Source organism: Triticum dicoccoides, chromosome 2A (assembly GCF_002162155.2).
Source record: "Triticum dicoccoides isolate Atlit2015 ecotype Zavitan chromosome 2A, WEW_v2.0, whole genome shotgun sequence".
In the NCBI taxonomy this organism is placed as follows: Eukaryota; Viridiplantae; Streptophyta; class Magnoliopsida; order Poales; family Poaceae; genus Triticum; species Triticum dicoccoides.
Genome location: NC_041382.1, coordinates 767,472,595 through 767,495,443, shown reverse-complemented (window position 1 = coordinate 767,495,443; position 22,849 = coordinate 767,472,595).

Genomic DNA, 22,849 nt, shown 5'->3' with positions numbered 1-22,849 from the left:
GACTTCAAGTCTGTTGATGCTTATAATTCTGTTGTCTATAAATCAACACTAAGTTGAGATTATGTGATAAGGCATTCTTAGATCTTGATCTGATTGTATGTCCTTACTACACTTTACATCCTCATATGATGGTAAATAAACACCATCTTTGTTTCAGGGTGAAAATACGATGAACTTCTCATGAAGAGTCATCTGGTACAACCCCAATGGGTACTATACCATTACCTGAAATTTGTGCTAGTGCTTATAGTACTAAGCAATTTTGTGGCTAGAGTACCACGAGGAGTTGAATGTAAAGTGATAAAAAGATGAGAAGCAGAAATGGAGTATATATCTCGCAAAAGAATGTGTCATTTAAATAAATGATCACAATGACAACTCCCAAGTTTGTCAAAGGGCTGGTTGTACGGAATATCATACTAATGATTACCAAACTATGAGGTTTTGGGTTGAATCATGTCACCGACTCATTGGAGAAGGCGAATGAGTTTAATGAGATAAGTTTGAAGTTCTACTTCAAATGGACAACTAGAAAATATTCTGGTGCAGTAGAAGGAGTATGCATCCCTCTACATTGATGATATGCTTGTGGAATAACATTCACAAGATATTTTGGAGATCTTATGTAGTCTCCTAGTTAGCCTGAGATATCATTAGCCTATAAGTGTACTACTACATGTAGTATAATTTGCAACATCTTGTCCATGAGACATGATAGTTATGAGAAATTGAGTGTATGAATCAATTCATACTCAATATTGTTGCGTACACAATAATTTTTCCTCCTTTATCAGTCTGGTATGAGGACGATTAGAAAAATTATTGATAATTCTGTTGGCCGCAACATAATTGCAATGTTCCCGAAAATCGTAAGATTTTATGTGCACTCCATGTGGCATAGGGGAATTAGTTTTAAGGCACTCTCACCTTAAAATTTGATGCGCCACTCATTATTCTTGAACAGATTCAAGAATGACGCAGATTATTCAACCATTTGCTGGGTTATTTTGGTACTTCATGGTATTCATAGACACATCTAGATGGTGGTCTTAGGTGTGTATCATCCACACAAAACCACGTGTTTACTGAATTAAGTGCTCAAATTGACGAATTTGGAGCAAATGATCCTATGCATGGGATAATTCCATTGGAATGGATATTCATTGAATTTGATTCACGAGAATTCCATGGTTATATTCAGTACATCGTGTACCTACTCAGAATGGTGTGGCTAGATCTCTTGTCAAAGAGAGTCAAGTTGCATGGCCATTGCTACGGAATTGTAATTAACCAACATTTTTGTTGGTGGTAACATGCGGTCTCACACGCCGCATATTTGGTCTAAATGGGACCAAATGGATTTAATACCGTTGCGGTCTGTACATTGAAATCAGTGAAGTATTTCCCATCTGTGGTAATTCGGTTGCATACCGTTATCACCACCCCGGCGTACATTAAGGGCCTTCACATATATTTGGGATCTATGTGAGGAATAACTGTGGTATGATAGTTAATCCGTCAAATACCTTAACCCTAGCGAGGGAGTTATTTGCAGCCCATGCGCCGATTGCTTATGCAATAAGGACATTTCCTGGCATTAGGGGGAGAAATGTACCATATAGAATGCCAGAAAATGCATATGAAATGTCGTAGACATTTTGTCCACGTACTTAAGAATATGAACTAGAGATTCAGATCATGAGAAATTTGCAACATATTGCAAATAATCTACTATATACATTTACTGATGACAAAGGTGTCACTGAATTCTCGTACCAGAATGAGTGGAGGTACCTAATAACCACTCGTATCCCCAGATGAGAGCAAGAGGGGGAGAATTATTGTCACATGGGATTAAGTTCTCATATGTTTCCGCGGAAATAGAGGAAATGGTCTCCTCACTCAGTAAATGTGATTCAACATCGCGTTGAATGACACCTGAAGGATGCGCGTCATCCATAACCCAGCACAGGAGTGCACACATATTTTTGGTGTTGGGACATCGAAACACCTTGACTCTGTTGTTGTGGGAAATCACAAGGAGTTAAGAGGCATAATGATAATTCCACTAAAGATATTGATTCATGAGAATCGAATATTGAAGTCTACATATGTCGACATAAATTTCTTCTTGAAAATTGCTGAAATCCTTTTGGGCCCTGAACCAAAATCCATGGAGAGTGTCGTTGGCACTTATATTGGTTGAAATGAAAGGAAGCAATTAGGAATAGCACTCGATCATCAAAAGAGAGGTGTTTACTACAGTAAAACCTACTCCTCATATGTACCTTCGTTTATGAAGAGAAGTGATTTTCGTTCAGAAATGAAAATAGATGAGGTGGTGAGAAAGCGAGGCATGTAGCTCAAGGGTTTCCGCAGAGACCCAACATCAGTTATGATGTAGCATACCTTATCAGTATGAGTGGAAATATGTTTCGATACTTAATTAGTAGTACAAATCCATGCGGTTGATATATGTAATGGCTGCATACTCACATGGATCATTAAGTTCGGAAATAGATATTGAAGTCACTGAAATGGCTTAATATTCCGAATTCAGTGATAAATCGCAACAAGTGTGTGAAGCTTCAGAAGTCATTCTATGACTATGAAGAGGTCGGAGAGTTGTGTGGTACAACCGACTAAGTGAGTTACTCCTCGATAAGGATTACTCTAATACCAATGATTGTTGATGTGTATTCATGTAGATATCCTTAATTGGATTTACAACATGCTATTGATGTGGATGATCTTATCATCAATGTCTATACAAGACATTAATTAAATACACACAATCATTTTGAGACGGATATTTGGGTAAAACCAAATGATGCTAAGTTTATAAGCTTGAGCATATTCCCTCGAGAATAAATGTATGTCAGTCTTTATATATCTAGAAATATTGAAAAAGTTCAATATGGATATATCTTATCAAAGACACATATGGTCTTATTATACCTGACATGGGACACAAGTCCATCCAAATCTACGGGAGATGGTGAAATGATAGTGGACATCAAGTTCCATATCTGAGTACCATTGAAGCACTCATATATATATATATATAGAACCGGCATCCAGGAACCGTTTGAGCCGGCGCGAGATGGTCCCTTGTCTACCGGGCTGCCATCATGACAGTCTAGTGCCTGCGCATTGCTGCACTGATGCTGGTAGCGTGGTCCCTCTTTACCTATAAGAGGAAATAAACATCAAACGGATTATATCATAAAAATGCAAATAAGGTAATGGGAGGGACCAGATCCCAACACGAATGTGCGCTCGTGATTGCAGCCGCCGTAGCAAAGTTTCATAAGTTTGCTTTTCCCTATATATATATATTGCAAAGTAAGTCAGGACTGACACTATACTTGTTGGCAATTTATTGAGAGTGCAATCCCCAAATAAAAGGTATAATGGTTGGTGTAAGGAATATCCTCAGATATGTCCAAGACACCAAAGGTCTTGATTAATTCCATTTGGAAAATCAAGATGGGACCATGGTGTGATATCCTGATAGTGGCTGATAATATGATCCCAACAATGCCATATCAAAGACTGAATATACTGGAAGAGTATTCTGAGGGAAGCCTTCAGAATAAACTCTAAATGAGTCCTTCCTATGATCATTCTGCCATAACTATGTTTGAAGCATGACAAGATATACATGTCTTTGTAGAATGACTGGTCGCATGTGAGATCATGTGAAGATTCATCAGAATCAATTATCATTATCTACCAAGATAATGTCACTTGTATTTCTTATGGGTTATATTTATCCTCACAAATTACAGAAATGTAAGAGGATAATATGCAAACAAATTATTGTGATATTCACAATGTCTCTACCAACTTTTATATTCCAGAATCAGGTTCGTGGAATTGGTATGAGAAAGAATTGATGTTTGCAAAGTTCAGGGGGAGTAAAATCCCAAGTTATAACTCATTGGTGATCTCTAGATCATTCATATTGTACTCTTTTCCCTTTATGAGTTTTCCATGATGGTTTCTCATATAAGGTTTTTAATGAGACAATATAAATACAAGTGCGGATGTATGCCATATTGGTTTCTCCTTATATTTTCCCCACTGGGTTTTGGAAGGAGTTTTTCATGGCATATTGTATATTTTCTTCTCAATTTTTCCCACAGGGTTTTGGAGAAGAATGTTTCAAAGATGATCAGTCTCAAGGACAAGCGAGGATTAGGGGGAGTGTTAGGATTTAAACTAATTGTATTATTTAGGGATAATCCTCCCTTGTATCTAGCGTGTGGTTTGCCTCTGGCAACCGTTCGAAGCATGCCCACGCCCCCGCGAGTGGATGTGTCCCTTCGTGGAGTTGGCGTCGGTTCCCTCTGTATTTAATCCTCTGGATCATCAATGAAAGCAAGAGTTCGATCAATTCATTCTTCCACACACCCGACCCCTTCGTCTTCAAATTTTGCACCCCATCAAGCTCGTCACTACTACCGTTGCCGCCCTCTGCACCGATCAAGCTCGCATATCTATTGTGTTTTTCTTTATTTTATATATAACTTTGGTATATGCATATGTGTGGATCCAGCTGTATGTGTGTGTGTGTGTTTTAATAATCTTAATATTTGTTTTATGATCGATGATTGATATAGTTTGTGATAAAAAAATTATTGAAAAACTATAGGATTGGGAGTCAGGCACAAATAGATCAGGGAGAATTGAGACAGATGGGAGTGGCGGTTGACGTTTGAGAGAAAGGAGGAGAATGAGAGGGAAGGGTTCGGGTGGGGGAGGGGTGGGAGGGCAGTGAGATGAGAGATTGTTTGCAATTTATACAAGTTCATAATTTTCTTCTCATGTTGATAGGTTCCTGTGTAGAGTTCGTATGCTACTGCAGTTATATAGGTAAATGGTTCTGCTTAGTAATGATCTCTAGCTTGAACGTGTTTGGGGTTCAGGTTAGGACTAGGTTGAAATGGTGTCGAGTTGTCTTCTAGGTTAGGGGTTTAGGGGCCACACGTATGTCAGCATTGATATTCGATATCTGCGTTTAGTTTCAGTCCGATGGTGCTCCCTTTGTAAGAGATGTTGTCAGGGGAAGGATACCGACCGTTGTCGTAGGGGGTTGGTCCTTCTCGTTCTCCCCCTCCGAGCCTTGGTAAAGTAGGGGAGAAGGAGAAGGACGACCATGACCAATGGTCCAAATAACAAAGAGAGATGAGGGATGTTCTGAGAGGAATGATACTGGTTGTTGTCGTAGGGGGTCGTTGCTCCTCGTCCCTTTCTGTGAGACCTTGGTAACGTGGGAAGAGACCGGAGTAACGACCATCATAGATAGGTGGAAATACCTAGCAGGGAGTGCCCTACCATATATACCACCATTTGAGAGATGGGAGTTACTGAAGGGAGCATTGATGACCGAAAGTCAACCCACATATTGAATAAGCCAGCCTTCTACTAAAGAGAGGAACTGACAGTGATGGGTATTCATCATTTATTGTTCAATGTTGCAAAATCATGTTTGACATAGGGAATGTTGTCACAGGGATGGTGCCACGATCCCTCCCGCGAGCAGGTTTCGTGGCGTTCGACTCCACGAGTCACACTGGTATGTTGCTGAGATCACCTACGATGGTGATTGCTATGGCTCGTCACGTTCTATAGCCCCGAGCTGCACGTACGATGTGGTGTCTTGCATGTATATGGTCGGGGCCCAAGTAACCTCAACTTCCTTGAAGATGCCAAGCATGTGGGGTTCTTTGCCTCTACTTACCGGATGTATTCCCGCAAAAAGGAGAAGGCGCATGACATGTCAAAGATGGTGAGGTCGCCATGGCTAAGTACATCGAGGCCAATCCGCACCGCATGGTGGCGGAGCTTGAATTCCGAGCCAATAAGCAGAAGGAGCAGAGGAAGAAAGAGGACACTAAGATGTATACCATAATCCTGCGCGGGTCGACAAGACTTTCGATGATCCCGATGGGGAGGGCTACTTTGTTAACAATTACGCGGAGGTCGTGCAGCTAGCTACCTACAATAACGTTGAAGCAGCCCCCTCTATCGGACCTCCAGAGGTGATCGATCTCATCTCCGAGGATGAGCTTGAAGTGGACCCAGAAACCATCAAGCTCCTTAGACCTTATGGTTTATTTTGATCTATTAGAGTAGTAGGTCAGTAGTAGTGTCGGTCTATCATAGTATTGTTTAATTATGTAATGTTGATCTATGTAAGAGTGATGATCTATGTATTTTGTAGTCGTTTAACTATGTAGTAGTACTGATGATATATGGATGGAAACGGTTATGGTTATGGTGAAATGGTCTCGAGTCTTTGAAGGCGAGCCTTGGTTTAGGCTTTACTTTCATTCCAATGGGTCCCCTTTGAGATAGATCGATGTTATAGGAGGAAGGATCCTGACTGTTGTCGTAGGGGGGCGTTGTTGTACATCTCCTCCTGCAAGACACTAGTAAAGCAGGAGGGGAAGTACAACAATGACCATCACCGATAGCCGAAGTACCAGTGAGGGAGTGCCCACCATATACGCCACCACTTGAGAGAGAAGAGTTGTTGAAGGGAGACCCGGCAACATGAGTTTTATGGTCAGCATTGTTAGATAATGAGCAACTGAGCTTTACCGAGGGCCAAAGGCCATTGCATATACACGTGTGTTAAAGTGCAGGAAACCCCTTATACAATGGGGATATACCGAAAAGAGACTATACACATCTAACACCCCCCCCCCCTCAAACTCATGGTGGATCAACAACACTGAGTTTGGAGAGGAAAAAGACATGCTGCGCTCGAGTTTGTGCCTTCGTGAAGAAGTCAGCCAACTGTAACTCAGAGGGCACATAGTGAAGAGCGAGAGTCTGATCCTGCACAACAGCACGCACAAAGTGGGCATCCACACCGATGTGCTTGGTGAGCTCATGCTTCACTGGGTCACGCATAATACTGATAGCACCAGTATTGTCTGACAGTAAGGGAGTCGAGGTAGCAGCAGATACACCAAAATCCTCAAGTAACCACCGTAACCAGATCACCTCAGCCGTCAGCATAGCCATGGCTCGCAACTCAGCCTCTGTACTCGAGCGAGAAACTGCAGTCTGTTTCTTTGTCTTCCAGGCAATAAGAGAGCCACCAAGAAAGACACAGTAAACAGACAGCGAGCATCGATCAGAGGGATCACTAGCCCAGGTAGCATCAGAGTAAGCCTGGAGCTCAAGGTAACTGGAGCAGGGAAAGAAAAGGCGCTGAGAGATCGTGCCACGAAGATATCGTAGAACATGGAGGAGGTGACTATAGTGGACAGAGGTGGGGGCTGAAACAAACTGACTCGGGATGTGAACATGATAGGAGATGTCAGGACGCGTAACAGCAAGATAGACAAGGCTACCAACGAGGTGACGATAGCAAGTGGGATTAGGAAGAGGGTCACCATCAGAGGCACGAAGCTGAACATTGAGCTCCATAGGAGTCACAACTGTGCGATCATCACTGAGAGCAGCTCGAGCAAGAAGATCCTGAATATATTTCTCTTGAGAGATGTAGAAGCCATCAGAGGTCGAGGAGATCTCAATCCCAAGAAAATAGCGAAGAGGACCAAGATCAGTCATGAGGAACTGGTCGTGAAGGCGAGCCTTGACAAATGAAATGTACTAAGAGTCGTCACTAGTGATGATCATGTCATCAACATAAAGAAGGAGAAGAGTCTGACCACGAGGAGACGTGTGAACGAACAACGCGGGATCATGATCACTGGGCAAGAAACCAGCAGCAGTCACCACAGAGGCGAAGCGCTCAAACCAGGTGCGAGGGACCTGTTTAAGACCATAGAGGGAGCGGTGAAGTCGACAGACCATACCGTCAGGAGCATAGTACCCCGGTGGTGGCTGCATGTAAACCTCCTCACGCAACACGCCATTGAGAAAGGCGTTCTGGACATCAAGTTGAGAGATAGACCACTGACGAACATAAGCCACAGCAAGAAGAGTGCGGACAGTGGTCATGTGAGCCACATGAGCGAATGTCTCATCATAATCGTGTCCCTGCTCCTGCTGGAAACCACGGGCCACAAGACGAGCTTTGTAGCGCTCAAGAGAACCATCGGAGTGAGTCTTAATCTTGTAGACCCACTTGTAGGTGATGGGACGAACACCGGAAGGAAGGGAAACCAACTCCCATGTGCCAGAGCGCTCAAGGGCAGCAAGCTCTTCGGCCATCGCAAGCTGCCATTCAAGTTGAGTCATGGCAGTCCGATAGGAAGTGGGCTCAGCAATAACAGAGAGACCATACCGATCAGGAGAGTAGCGATCAGGCAGGAGGGGCGAGGCCGAGCATGGAGGTTATGAACCGGGAGAGGGTGACGGGAGGTGCACCAGAGGTGGAAAGCGCGTCAGGAGAAGCATCCTCAGAACGAGGGTGACGAGTATAGTGGAGAGGAAACGGTGAGAGAGGGGGACGGACTTGAGAGGAGGGGGGAGGGGGAGGAGTAGGATGGGGAAGATGGTGTCTGTGGTGAATGAGAAGGAATGAGAGGTGCAGGAGTAGGAAGAGGTGAAACATGAGGCACATAGCAAGGTGTATCGGGGAGAAGTGATACGTCTCCGTCGTATATATAATTTTTGATTGTTCCATGCCAACATTATTCAACTTTCATATACTTGTTGGCAACTTTTTATACAATTTTTGGGACTAACATATTGATCCAGTGCCCAGTGCCAGTTCCTGTTTGTTGCATGTTTTTTGTTTCACAGAAAACCCATACCAAACGGAGTCCAAACGGAATAAAAACAGACGGAGATTTATTTTGGAATATTTATGAATTTTGGGAAGTGGAATCATCGCGAGACGGTGCCCGAGGGGGGCATGAGGTAGGGGGGCGCGCCCTAGGGTGTCAGGCGCGCCCCTGACCCTCGTGGCCACCCCGTAAGGCGGTTGGAGCCCTTCTTTTGCCGCAAGAAAGCTAATATCCGGATAGAGATCGTGTTAAAATTTCAGCCCAGTCAGAGTTACGGATCTCCGAGAATATAAGAAACGGTGAAAGGGAAGAATCAGAGAACGCAGAAACAGAGAGAGACAGAGAGACAGATCCAATCTCGGAGGAGCTCTCGCCCCTCCCGTGCCATGGAGGCCATGGACCAGAGGGGAAACCCTTCTCCCATCTAGGGAGGAGGTCAAGGAAGAAGAAGAAGGAGGAGGGATCTCTCCCCCTTGCTTCCGGTGGCATCGGAGTGCCACCGGGGGCCATCATCATCACCGCGATCTACACCAACACCTCCGCCATCTTCACCAACATCTCCATCACCTTCCCCCCTCTATCTACAGCGTTCCACTCTCCCGCAACCCGCTATATCCTCTACTTGAACATGGTGCTTTATGCTTCATATTATTATCCAATGATGTGTTGCCATCCTATGATGTCTGAGTAGATTTTCGTTGTCCTATCGGTGGTTGATGAATTGCTATGATTGATTTAATTTGCTTGTGGTTATGTTGATGTCCTTTGGTGCCCATCATATGATTGCACGCGTGGATCACACCCTAGGGTTAGTTGTATGTTCATAGGACTATGTATTGGAGGGCAAGAGTGACAGAAGCTTCAACCTAGCATAGAAATTGATGCATACGGGATTGAAGGGGGACCAATATATCTTAATGCTATGGTTGGGTTTTACCTTAATGAACATTAGTAGTTGCGGATGCTTGCTAATAGTTCCAATCATAAGTGCATAGAATTCCAAGTCAGGGATGACATGCTAGCAGTGGCCTCTCCCACATAATACTTGCTATCAGTCTAGTAAAGTAGTCAATTGCTTAGGGGCAATTTCGCTACTCCTACCACCACTTTTCCACACTCGCTATATTTACTTTATTGTTTATTTTATCTAAACAGCCCCTACTTTTCATTTACGTAATCTTTATTATCTTGCAAACCTATCCAACAACACCTACAAAGTACTTCTAGTTTCATACTTGTTCTAGGTAAAGCGAACGTCAAGCGTCCGTAGAGTTGTATCGGTGGTCGATAGAACTTGAGGGAATATTTGTTCTACCTTTAGCTCCTCGTTGGGTTCGACACTCTTACTTATCGAAAACTGTTGCGATCCCCTATACTTGTGGGTTATCAAGACCTATTTCTGGCACCGTTACCGGGGAGCAATAGCGTGGGGTGAATATTCTCGTGTGTGCTTGTTTGCTTTATCACTAAGTAATTTTTATTTGCTTTTCTTAGTTGTTCTCTATCTTTAGTTATGGATATGGAACACGAAATACCAAAAAAATTAGGTGTACTTTCTGCTCGTGGAGATGGGGAACCTCCTAAAACCCTCGATGCTGGTTATGTGAAAGATATTATGTACTACTTTAATAATCCTGAGAAAACCCCATTCAATCAATTATGTAATGGGAGTAACGTTGGATCAACGTGAATACTTTAGGGATTACCGCTTGACACAAAAAGGGAAACTATTATGGGATCAAATTTATATATTGAAGTGGTATGCTAGACAACTATGCTCGGAATATGATTATACTTGTTGCTCTAGGATGAATTCTCCACACCTCCCCTTTTCATGCAAATTTAATGATAATGAAACCTTGGCTTCTTATGCTAGAGGTATATATGATTACTATGATGTGGAACAAATAGAAGAATTTGTTGCTTTTATGGGTGCTTATGAAATTGAATCTATGTTTAAAGAGTTTGATGATATTGATGATGCTTGTTATAGATCTAAAAATTTAGCTATCCTCAAATATTGCTATGAGAATTATGAATACAATTATGAAATTAATGCACTTATTAAGAAAGTCTCCGATGTCCAAGAAGAGACTAATATTTTGCAGGAATCTATGGAAGAAGAAGTTGATGACACTCTGAGCTCATTGGATGAAAAATATGAGGAGGAGAGCGAAGAACAAAAGGAGGAAGAGCGGATTGATCATCCGTGGCCACCTTCTAATGAGAGTAACTCTTCAACTCATACATTGTTTAATTCCCCTTCGTGCTTACCGAAGGATGATTGCTATGATGACTATTATGATCCTTATGATTCTTTTGAAATATCCCTTTTTGATGATGCTTGCTATGCTTATGGCCTAGATGCCAATATGAATTATGCCTATGGAGATGAACTTGCTATAGTTCCTTATGTTAAACATGAAATTGTTGCTATTGCACCCACGCATGATAGTCCTATTATCTTTTTGAATTCTCCCAATTATACTATATCAGAGAAGTTTGCACTTATTAAGGATTATATTGATGGGTTGCCTTTTACCGTTGCACATGATGATTTCGATAAATATAATATGCATGTGCTTGCTGCTCCTACTTGCAATTATTATGAGAGAGGAACTATATCTCCACCTCTCTATGTTTCCAACATGATAAAATTGCAAGAAACTGTTTATACTATGCATTGGCCTTTACTAGGTGTGCATGAATTGTTCTTTTATGACATGCCGATGCATAGGAAGAGAGTTAGACTTTGTCATTGCTTGATATATGTTGCTTTGTGCTCACTACTATATTACAAATCATTGTTAATTAAAATTGGCTTTGATATACCTTGGGATCCGGTGGATTCACTACTTGAGCACTAGATGCCTAGCTTAATGGCTTTAAAGAAAGCGTTGCCAGGGAGACAACCCGGAAGTTTTAGAGAGTCATTTATTTCTGTTGAGTGCTTTCATATAGTTTAAAAACAACAAAAATAAAGAGGGTAACCTAAAACTTTTCAAAAAGGAAAGTGAAAGTGAGAAAGACAAGCACTGTTGAAGTGGGAGAGCTCCTTGAACTTTGTTCATGCTCACAACAACTTTGCGAATCTTGATTATAGAAACTTTTCAACAAAAATAATTATCCCCTTGTACAATTCCATTGTATTATAAAAATAATGTGCCAAGGTTTGCCTTTAGGATGTTTACGATGCTTGTTGGTTTGTGTGGTGCAGGACAGAAACTTTGGCTGTAGTGCATGAACTTTAATTTTTTTTACTGGAACTTCAAATGGTTCTGATTATTTTTGCACTGTCTTGCTGTGCAAATTGTTTATTTTTCCTAATTTTGGCAGAATTTTTCAAGTATCAGAAGTATGGTGAATGTTCAGATTGCTACAGACTGTTCTGTTTTAGACATATTCTGTTTTTGATGCATAGTTTGCTTGTTTTGATGAAACTATCAATTTACATTAGTGGATTAAGCCACGAAAAATTTATATTACAGTAGAAACAATGCAAAAACAAAATATGAATTGGTTTGCAACAGTACTTAGAGTAGTGATTTGCATTATTATACTAATGGATCTTACCGAGGTTTCTATTGAAGTTTTGTGTGGATGAAGTGTTCGATGATTGAGAAGGTTTCGATGTGAGAAGAAGGAAGAGAGGCAAGAGCTCAAGCTTGGGGATGCCCGAGGCACCCCAAGTAAATATTCAAGGAGACTCAAGCGTCTAAGCTTGTGGATGCTGGGAAGGCATCCCCTCTTTCTTCAACAAGTATTGGTATGTTTTCGGTTTCGTTTCGTTCATGCGATATGTGCAATCTTGGAGCATCTTTTGCATTTAGTTTTCATTTTTATTTTTGCTCGATGCTGGTATGAGATAGTCCTTGGTTGATTTATAGAATGCTCTTTGCACTTCACTTATATTCTTTGAGTATGGCTTTATAGAATGCTTCATGTGCTTCACTTATATCATTTGAAGTTTGGATCGCCTGTTTCTCTTTACATAGACAACCGCCATTTGTAGAATGCTCTTTTGCTTCACTTATATTTGTTAGAGCGTGGGCATATCTTTTGTAGAAAGAATTAAACTCTCTTGCTTCACTTATATCTATTTAGAGAGATGACAGGAATTGGTCATTCACATGGTTAGTCATAAAATCCTACATAAAACTTGTAGATCACTGAATATGATATGTTTGATTCCTTGCAATAGTTTTGCGATATAAAGATGGTGATATTAGAGCCATGCTAGTGGGTGGTTGTGAATTGTAGAAATACTTGTGTTGAGGTTTGTGATTCCCGTAGCATGCACGTATGGTGAACCGTTATGTAACAAAGTTGGAGCATGAGGTATTTATTGATTGTCTTCCTTATGAGTGGCGGTCGGGGACGAGCGATGGTCCTTTCCTACCAATCTATCCCCCTAGGAGCATGCGCGTAGTACTTTGTTTCGATGACTAATAGATTTTTGCAATAAGTATGTGAGTTCTTTATGACTAATGTTGAGTCCATGGATTATACGCACTCTCATCCTTCCATCATTGCTAGCCTCTCTAATACCGCGCAACTTTCGCCGGTACCATAAACCCACCATATACCTTCCCAAAACAGCCACCATACCTACCTATCATGGCATTTCCATAGCCATTCCGAGATATATTGCCATGCAACTTCCATCATTATCATATACATGACTTGATTGTCATATTGCTTTGCATGATCGTAAGATAGCTAGCATGATGTTTTCATGGCTTGTCCGTTTTTGATGTCATTGCTACGCTAGATCATTGCACATCCCGGTACACCGCCGGAGGCATTCATATAGAGTCATATCCTTGTTCTAGATATTGATTTGTAATATTGAGTTGTAAGTAAATAAAAGTGTGATGATCATCATTATTAGAACATTGTCCCATGTGAGGTTATCAAAATAAAAGTGGCCAAATAAGCCCCCCAAAAAGAGAGAGAGAGAGGCCAAAGAAGCCTACAAAAAAAGAAAAAAACAAAAAAAACAAAAAAAACAAAATGAGAGAAAAAGAGAGAAGGGGCAATGTTACTATCCTTTTTCCACACTTGTGCTTCAAAGTAGCACCATGTTCTTCATATAGAGAGTCTCTTGAGTTATCACTTTCATATACTAGTGGGAATTTTCATTATAGAACTTGGCTTGTATATTCCGATGATGGGCTTACTCAAATGCCCGAGGTCTTCATGAGCAAGCAAGTTGGATGCACACCCACTTAGTTTTCAGGCTGAGCTTTCATACACTATAGCTCTAGTGCATCCGTTGCATGGCAATCCCTACTCACTCACATTGATATCTATTGATGGGCATCTCCATATCCCGTTGATACGCCTAGTTGATGTGAGACTATCTTCTCCTTTTTGTCTTCTCCACCGTCATATTCTAGTCCACCTATAGTGCTATGTCCATGGCTCACGCTCATGTATTGGGTGAAAGTTGAAAAGGTTTGAGAACGTCAAAAGTATGAAACAATTGCTTGGCTTGTCATCGGGGTTGTGCATGATGTGAATATTTTGTGTGGTGAAGATGGAGCATAGCCAGACTATATGATTTTGTAGGGATAACTTTCTTTGGCCATGTTATTTTGAAAAGACATGATTTCTTTATTAGTAGGCTTGAAGTATTATTGTTTTTATGTCAAATGACAGAATATTGCTTTGAATCACTCGTATCTTAATATTCATGCCATGATTAGATATGTGATCAAGATTATGCTAGGTAGCATTCCACATCAAAAATTATCTTTTTTATCATTTACCTACTCGAGGACGAGCAGGAATTAAGCTTGGGGATGCTGATACGTCTCCATCGTATCTATAATTTTTTATTGTTCCATGCCAATATTATTCAACTTTGATATACTTGTTGGCAACTTTTTATACTATTTTTGGGACTAACATATTGATCCAGTGCCCAGTGCCAGTTCCTGTTTGTTGCATATTTCTTGTTTCGCAGAAAACCCATACCAAACGGAGTCCAAATGGAACAAAAACTGACGGAGATTTATTTTGGAATATTTATGAATTTTGGAAAGTGGCATCATCGCGAGACGGTGCCCGAGGGGGGCACGAGGTAGGGGGGCGCGCCCCAGGGTGTCAGGCGTGCCCCTGACCCTCGTGGCCACCCCGTAAGGCGGTTGGAAACCTTGTTTCGCTGCAAGAAAGCTAATATCCGGATAGAGATCGTGTTAAAATTTGAGCCCAATCGGAGTTACGGATCTCCGGGAATATAAGAAACGGTGAAAGGAAAGAATCAGAGAACGCAGAAACAGAGAGAGACAGAGAGACAGATCCAATCTCGGAGGGGCTCTCGCCCCTCCTGTCCCATGGAGGCCATGGACCAGAGGGGGAACCCTTCTCCCATCTAGGGAGGAGGTCAAGGAAGAAGAAGAAGGAGGGGGGCTCTCTCCCCCTTGCTTCCGGTGGCACCGAAGTGCCACCGGGGGGCATCATCATCACCGCAATCTACACCAACACCTCCGCCATCTTCACCAACATCTCCATCACCTTCCCCCCTCTATCTACAGCGGTCCACTCCCCCGCTACCCGCTGTACCCTCTACTTGAACATGGTGCTTTATGCTTCATATTATTATCCAATGATGTGTTGCCATCCTATGATGTCTGAGTAGATTTTCGTTGTCCTATCGGTGGTTGATGAATTGCTATGATTGATTTAATTTGCTTGTGGTTATGTTGTTGTCCTTTCGTGCCCATCATATGATTGTGCGCGTGGATCACACCCTAGGGTTAGTTGTATGTTGACAGGACTATGTATTGGAGGGCAAGAGTGATAGAAGCTTCAACCTAGCATAGAAATTGATGCATACGGGATTGAAGGGGGACCAATATATCTTAATGCTATGGTTGGGTTTTACCTTAATGAAAATTAGTAGTTGCGGATGCTTGCTAATAGTTCCAATCATAAGTGCATAGAATTCCAAGTCAGGGATGACATGCTAGCAGTGGCCTCTCCCACATAATACTTGCTATCGGTCTAGTAAAGTAGTCAATTGCTTAGGGGCAATTTCGCAACTCCTACCACCACTTTTCCACACTCGCTATATTTACTTTATTGTTTCTTTTATATAAACAGCCCCTACTTTTCATTTACGTAATATTTATTATCTTGCAAACCTATCCAACAACACCTACAAAGTACTTCTAGTTTCATACTTGTTCTAGGTAAAGCAAACGTCAAGCGTGCGTAGAGTTGTATCGGTGGTCGATAGAACTTGAGGGAATATTTGTTCTACCTTTAGCTCCTCGTTGGGTTCGACACTCTTACTTATCGAAAACTGTTGCGATCCCCTATACTTGTGGGTTATCAAGAAGAAGAAACGAAAGATCATCCGCAGAGAAGCTCGAGGAAGAAGGACGTGGGTAGTAAGAGCGAGACTCGTCAAAAGTCACATCACGCGAGATGCGCAAGCGACGACCAACAGGATCCCAATAGCGATAGCCCTTGTGCTCATCACTGTAGCCAAGGAAAACACACTCAACCGACTGAGCTGTCAGTTTGGTGCGTTCTTGTGGGGCAAGAAGGACATAGCACACACATCCAAACATACGAGGGGCAGAGTAGTCAGGAGAATGACCAGTGAGAAACTCCATAGGAATACCACCCTGCAGGGCAGTCGATGGCTGAATGTTGATGAGGTAGGTGGACGCAGAAACAGCCTCAGCCCAAAAAATTTGGGGGAAGGGAAGCGGCGATCATCAGCACACGAGCCGTTTCAAGCAAATGACGATGCTTACGTTCCGCAACTCCATTCTGAGCATGAGCACCAAGGACAAGAGAACTGGGCAAGAGTACCCTGTTCCGCGAGAAAACCACGCAACAGTTGGGAGATAAACTCTCCAGCGGAGTCAGCACAAAAGGTGCGAATAGGCGTGGAAAACTGGGTGTGAACCATGGCAGCAAAACGCTTGTATATAGAGAGAACCTCGCTACGAGATTTTATGAAGTAGAGCCAAGTGTAGCGAGAGAAATCATCAATAAACAAAACATAGTAGCGATGGCCACCTTTCGAATCAAATGGAGCAGGACCCCAGACATCAGAATGAACTAAGTCAAAAGGATGCTGAGAGACCGACTCACTGGTAGGATAAGGTAACTGAGTCTGTTTGCCAAGTCTACAACCATTACAATGTAAGGAGACATCTCCAGATATAGACCCTAAAAGGCCTTGACGAACTAAAGAAGACAAGCGAGAGCCACAGATGTGACCAAGGCGATGATGCAACTGCTGGAAGGACGTAGACGAAGAGGCAGCAAGAGCATCAGAGTTGGTAGAAGTGGTGGCAGCGGAAGGAACACAAAGCCAGTCAACCTCTCAAAGGCCCGCTGACTCACGGCGCTGGGGGCAAGCACCAACCAAAGCCTTGGTGTGATGTTCCTGGATGGAGCAAGAGTCGGTATCAAGAATCACTCGACAACCAGAATCAGTAAGTTGGGCAGCGGAAAAAAGATTCATGGTAAGATGAGGAACATGTGAAACACTCGGGACAGAAAAGGACGGAGTGGAAAGAATACCACAACTAGCAATAGGAAGAGATGTGCCATCAATAGTAAGAACATTACTAGGAGAATCAAGAGGGCAAAGAGAAGACAACGCTGAAGAACCAGAGGACATATGAAAGGAAGCTCCAGAGTCCAGAACCCACGAAGATGTACCTGGCGGTGTAGATGCTGGCGGTGTGGTGGAACCAAAGGAAGCAAGTGATACGTCTCCAACGTATCTATAATTTTTGATTGTTCCATGTTATTATATTATCAACCTTGGATGTTTTATATGCATTTATATGCTATTTTATATGATTTTTGGGACTAACCTATTAACCTAGAGCCCAATGCCAGTTTCTGTTTTTTCCTTATTTTAGAGTATCGCAGAAAAGGAAATCAAACGGAGTCCAATTGACCTGAAACTTCACGGAACTTATTTTTGGACCAGGAGAAGCCCACGGAGTATCGGAGTTGGGCCAGGAGAGTCCTGGGCTGCCCACGAGGGTGGGGGGCGCGCCCACCCCCTGGGCGCGCCCCCTGCCTCGTGGACAGCCCGGAGGTCCACCGACGTACTTCTTCCTCCCATATATACCCATATACCCTAAAAACTTCGGGGAGGACAATAGATCGGGAGTTCCGCCGCCAGAAGCCTCCGTAGCCACCGAAAGCCAATCTAGACCTGTTCCGGCACCCTGCCAGAGGGGGGAATCCCTCTCCGTTGGCCATCTTCATCATCCCGGTGCTCTCTGCTACCTCTTGAGCACTGCGTTGGATTTCCCCGAAGAGGAGAGGATGATGCAGCAAAGTAGCGTAAGTATTTCCCTCAGTTTTTCAGAACCAAGGTATCAATCCAGTAGGAGGCTACGCGCGAGTCCCTCGTGCCTACACAAAAACAATAGCTCAACGCAACCAACGCGCTTAGGGGTTATCAATCCCTTCACAGTCACTTACAAAAGTGAGATCTGATAGAGATGATAAATAATATTTTTGGTATTTTTGGTATAGAGATGCAAAGTGAAAAGTAAAAGGCAAAGTAAAAAAGCAAAGCAATAATAAAGTGATGGAGATTGATATGATGAGAATAGACCCGGGGGCCACAGGTTTCACTAGTGGCTTCTTTCAAGAGCATAAGTATTCTACGGTGGGTGAACAAATTACTGTTGAGCAATTGACAGAATTGAGCATAGTTATGAGAATATCTAGGTATGATCATGTATATAGGCATCACGTCCGAGACAAGTAGACCGACTCCTGCCTGCATCTACTACTATTACTCCACTCATCGACCGCTATCCAGCATGCATCTAGAGTACTAAGTTAAAAACAGAGTAACGCCTTAAGCAAGATGACATGATGTAGAGGGATAGTTTCATGCAATATGATAAAAAAACATCTTGTTATCCTCGATGGCAACAATACAATACGTGCCTTGCTGCCCCTTCTGTCACTGGGAAAGGACGTCACAAGATTGAACCCAAAGCTAAGCACTTCTCCCATGACAAGAAAAACCAATCTAGCAGGCCAAACCAAACTGATAATTCGAAGAGACTTGCAAAGATAACCAATCATACATAAAATAATTCGGAGAAGATTCAAATATTATTCATAGATAAACTGGATCATAAACCCACAATTCATCAGTCTCAACAAACACACCGCAAAAACAAGATTACATCGAATAGATCTCCACAAGAGAGGCGAGAACATTGTATTGAGATCCGAAAAGAGAGAAGAAGCCATCTAGCTACTAACTATGGACCTGTAGGTCTGAGCTGAACTACTCACACTTCATCGGAGGGGCCTGGATGATGATGTAGAAGCCCTCCGTGATCGATTCCCCTTCCGGCGGAGCTCCGGAACAGGCCCCAAGATGGGATCTCGTGGATACAGGAAGTTGCGGCGGTGGAATTAGGTTTTTGGCTCCGTCCCCGATCATTTGGGGGTACGTAGGTATATATACAAGGAAGGAGTACATCGGTGGAGCTTCAAGGGGCCCACGAGGCAGGGGGCGCGCCCTAGGGGGGCGCCCTCCACCCCCGTGACCGCCTCGTGGCTTTCTTGACGGAGGGTCCAAGTCTCCTGGGTCTTATCTGATGTGAAAATCACGTTCCTGAAGGTTTCATTCCGTTTGGACTCCGTTTGATATTCTGTTTCTCCGAAACACTGAAATAGGCAAAAAACAGCAATTCTGGGCTGGGCCTCCGGTTAATAGGTTAGTCCCAAAAATAATATAAAAGTGGAAAATAAATCCCAATATAGTCCAAAACAGTATATAATATAGCATGGAGCAATCAAAAATTATAGATACGTTGGAGACGTATCAGGCATCCTCAAGCTTAATTCCTGCTTGTCCTCGAGTAGGTAAATGATAAAAACAGAATATTTGATGCGGAGTGCTACTTGGCATAATTTTAATGTAATTCTTCTTAATTGTGGTATGAGTATTCAGATCCGAAAGATTCAAGACAAAAGTTCATATTGACATAAAAATGATAATACCTCAAGCATACTAACTAAGCAATTATGTCTTCTCAAAATAACATGGCCAAAGAAAGCTCATCCCTACAAGATTATATGGTTTAGTCATGTTTCATTTTCGTCACACAAGAATGCTCTCATCATGCACAACCCCGATGACAAGCCAAGCAATTGTTTCATACTTTAGTAATCTCAAACCTATAAACTTTCACGCAATATATGAGCGCGAGCCATGGACATAGCACTATGGGTGGAATAGAATATAATGAGGGGGGTTATGTGGAGAAGACAAAAGGAGAAAGTCTCACATCAACGAGGCTAATCAATGGGCTATGGAGATGCCCACCGATTGATGTTAATGCAAGGATTAGGGATTGCCATGCAACGGATGCACTAGAGATATAAATGTATGAAAGCTCAACAAAAGAAACTAGTGGGTGTGCATCCAACTTGCTTGCTCACGAAGACCTAGGGCACTTGAGGAGGCCCATTGTTGGAATATACAAGCCAAGTTCTATAATGAAAAATTCCCACTAGTATATGAAAGTGATAACATGAGAGACTCTCTACTATGAAGATCATGGTGCTACTTTGAAGCACAAGTGTGGTAAAAGGATAGTAACATTGTCCCTTCTCTCTTTTTCTCTCATTTTTTGGGCCTTTTTTATGGCCTTTCTCTTTTTTGGGCCTTCTCTTTTTATGGCCTTTCTCTTTTTTTTATTCCTCACTTGGGACAATGCTCTAATAATGATGATCATCACACTTCTATTTATTTACAACTCAATGATTACAACTCGATACTAGAACAAAGATGACTCTATATGAATGCCTCCGGCGGTGTACCGGGATATGCAATGAACCAAGACTGACATGTATGAAAGAATTATTAACGGTGGCTTTGCCACAAATACTATGTCAACTACATGATCATGCTAAGCAATATGACAATTGCCGGGGTATCTGATCGACGAGCACCTATGGGACCGGCGGACCGGGTCCCTTTCGGTTCGGCGGGGGCGGAGGTCGTGCAAAGAGCGGATCGAGGCGAAGCACATGAGCGGTTTACCCAGGTTCGGGCCGCACGGATGCGTAAAACCCTACTCCTGCTTTGTGGTTTGTATTGAGTTCTTGCTCGGGAGCGTGGAGTGCTACAGTACACCCCAGCAGCTAACGAGACCGAGCGTGAGAGTCCCCCCCTCCTGCGTTGCGCACGGGCCTCCTTTTATATGCTCATGGGGTCACCGACAGGTGGCAACGTAGACAAGGGTAAAAATGGAAAGGTGCTGCGGTTGATACAGCTACCTGCTACAGTGTATCATACCTAACCCTGACTGCAGGGGACAAGGGCATTAAATGCCCGTCTGTGTCGCCTAAACAGTACAAAAGGGACCGTCAGGGACGCCACTGCTCGCCACGATGGCAATCTTGTCAGCGCCGCCTGCCACCGCGCGCCGCTGGCTGCACAGCCTCCCGCCACGTACGCCTGGATGGGTCCCAGAGCGACACGTTGGTGGAAATGCTGGACGCGGGCACGGAGTGGTGGCTTGCCGCGGTAAGCGCCTTGCCGCGGTCGTTGTCTTGTCGCGTCCGGGAGCTTGTCGCTCATCGGGCCTTGCCGGGACGCGTGGCGCGTCGCGGCAAGTTCCTTGAGATGCCTTGGTTGGCCTTCCCGGCAAGCTCCTCTTGCCGGGGTCTTGTCTCCTTAAGTGCCTTGCCTTGGTTGGCCTTCCCGGCAAGCTCCTCTTGCCGGGGTCTTGTCTCCTTGACTTGGATACTTTGTTCTTGAATGGCTCCAAAGGAACCACGGAGGGCCTTGGCGGTCACCCGGCAAGCCTTGCCGCGGGATGCTACGACTGCCCGTGCACAAGTTCGGGATACTAGGGTACCCCTACTCTAGTACACCGACAGGAGCCCCCGGGCCTGGGCCATACATGGGGCCGAGCGTTGTTGGGCCAGGCCCAAAACAGGGCACGGGCAGGCGTGGCCTGGGTTACGCCGTATCTCTCTCCGTATCCACCGCGCCATCCCCGAACGGCACGCGTTGAATGCGGCGTCATGGGAGAGATCGTGGGTGGTTTCTTTATTCGAAAATGCGGAACGTCCGCCCCCTCCCTCCTTATAAGCAGGGGAAACAGGGGTAGTTCGCCCATTCGCCGGTTGCTACTCCAATCTCAGAAATCTCCGCCACTCCCTCGTCTTCCCAAAGCCGAAAGAGAGCAGCGCTCCGCCCCCCATCGCCACCAGCGCCACCAACGCCGTCGACCTCCTCCACCACTTCCGCCATGGCTCCAAAAGCCGACAAGGGGAAGGTTGTGAAGTCGACCGAGGCGCAGCGGCTTGCGGCGGTGCGAAAGGAGCGGGCTGTCTTCCCCACCAAGTTCGCCGCGAGGGAGCTGAGGAAGAACTACTACCTCTTCTGGTCGACGGAGACACGAGCGCATCTGTGCACGAAGGTACTTCCAGCCGCCGCTTGGAAAACGACCCCAAACGGATATCCTTTCTTCGCCTTGTTCTTCTACTGCGGGCTCTGTCCGCCCTTCTCTGAGTTCTTCTGCGATATCATGAACACCTACGGGTTCCACCTCCTTGATTTCACCCCCAATGTCGTTCTGACCATGGCAGTTTTCGCGCATCTCTGTGAAAACTTTGTCATAGTCCATCCCAATGTAGCCCTTTTTCGTCACTTCTTCATGCCCCGAGTAGAGACAGGAGAGCCTTTATCCGGTGGAATCGCCTGGATCTCAAGGGCCGGCAAGAAGGACACTTATCTGGAGGGAGAGTTCCGCGGCAAGTGGGAGGAATGGAGAGCAGACTGGTGCTGGATTGACGAGGAGAACCCGCAGCCGTTTACCGCCCGGCGCCAAACCCCAGTAGCACGCGGCAGCGATTGGAGTGACGTGGCCCCGGAAGATGATAGGTTGAAGATTGCCGTCACCAGGATCCTACGCCTCAGGCTTGCCGGGCTCACTGTAGGCGCCGTTGGCGCAGATTTTCTTCGTCGCCGCATCGCCCCTCTGCAGGAACGAGGGAGACCCGCCTGGGAATTTAAGAATGCGGCGGATATCATGAGGCTGTGTCCGGGCCTCAACTTCAACTTCACTATTCTGGAGCTCAACGCGATGCTCCAGGAGCTGTTCAAG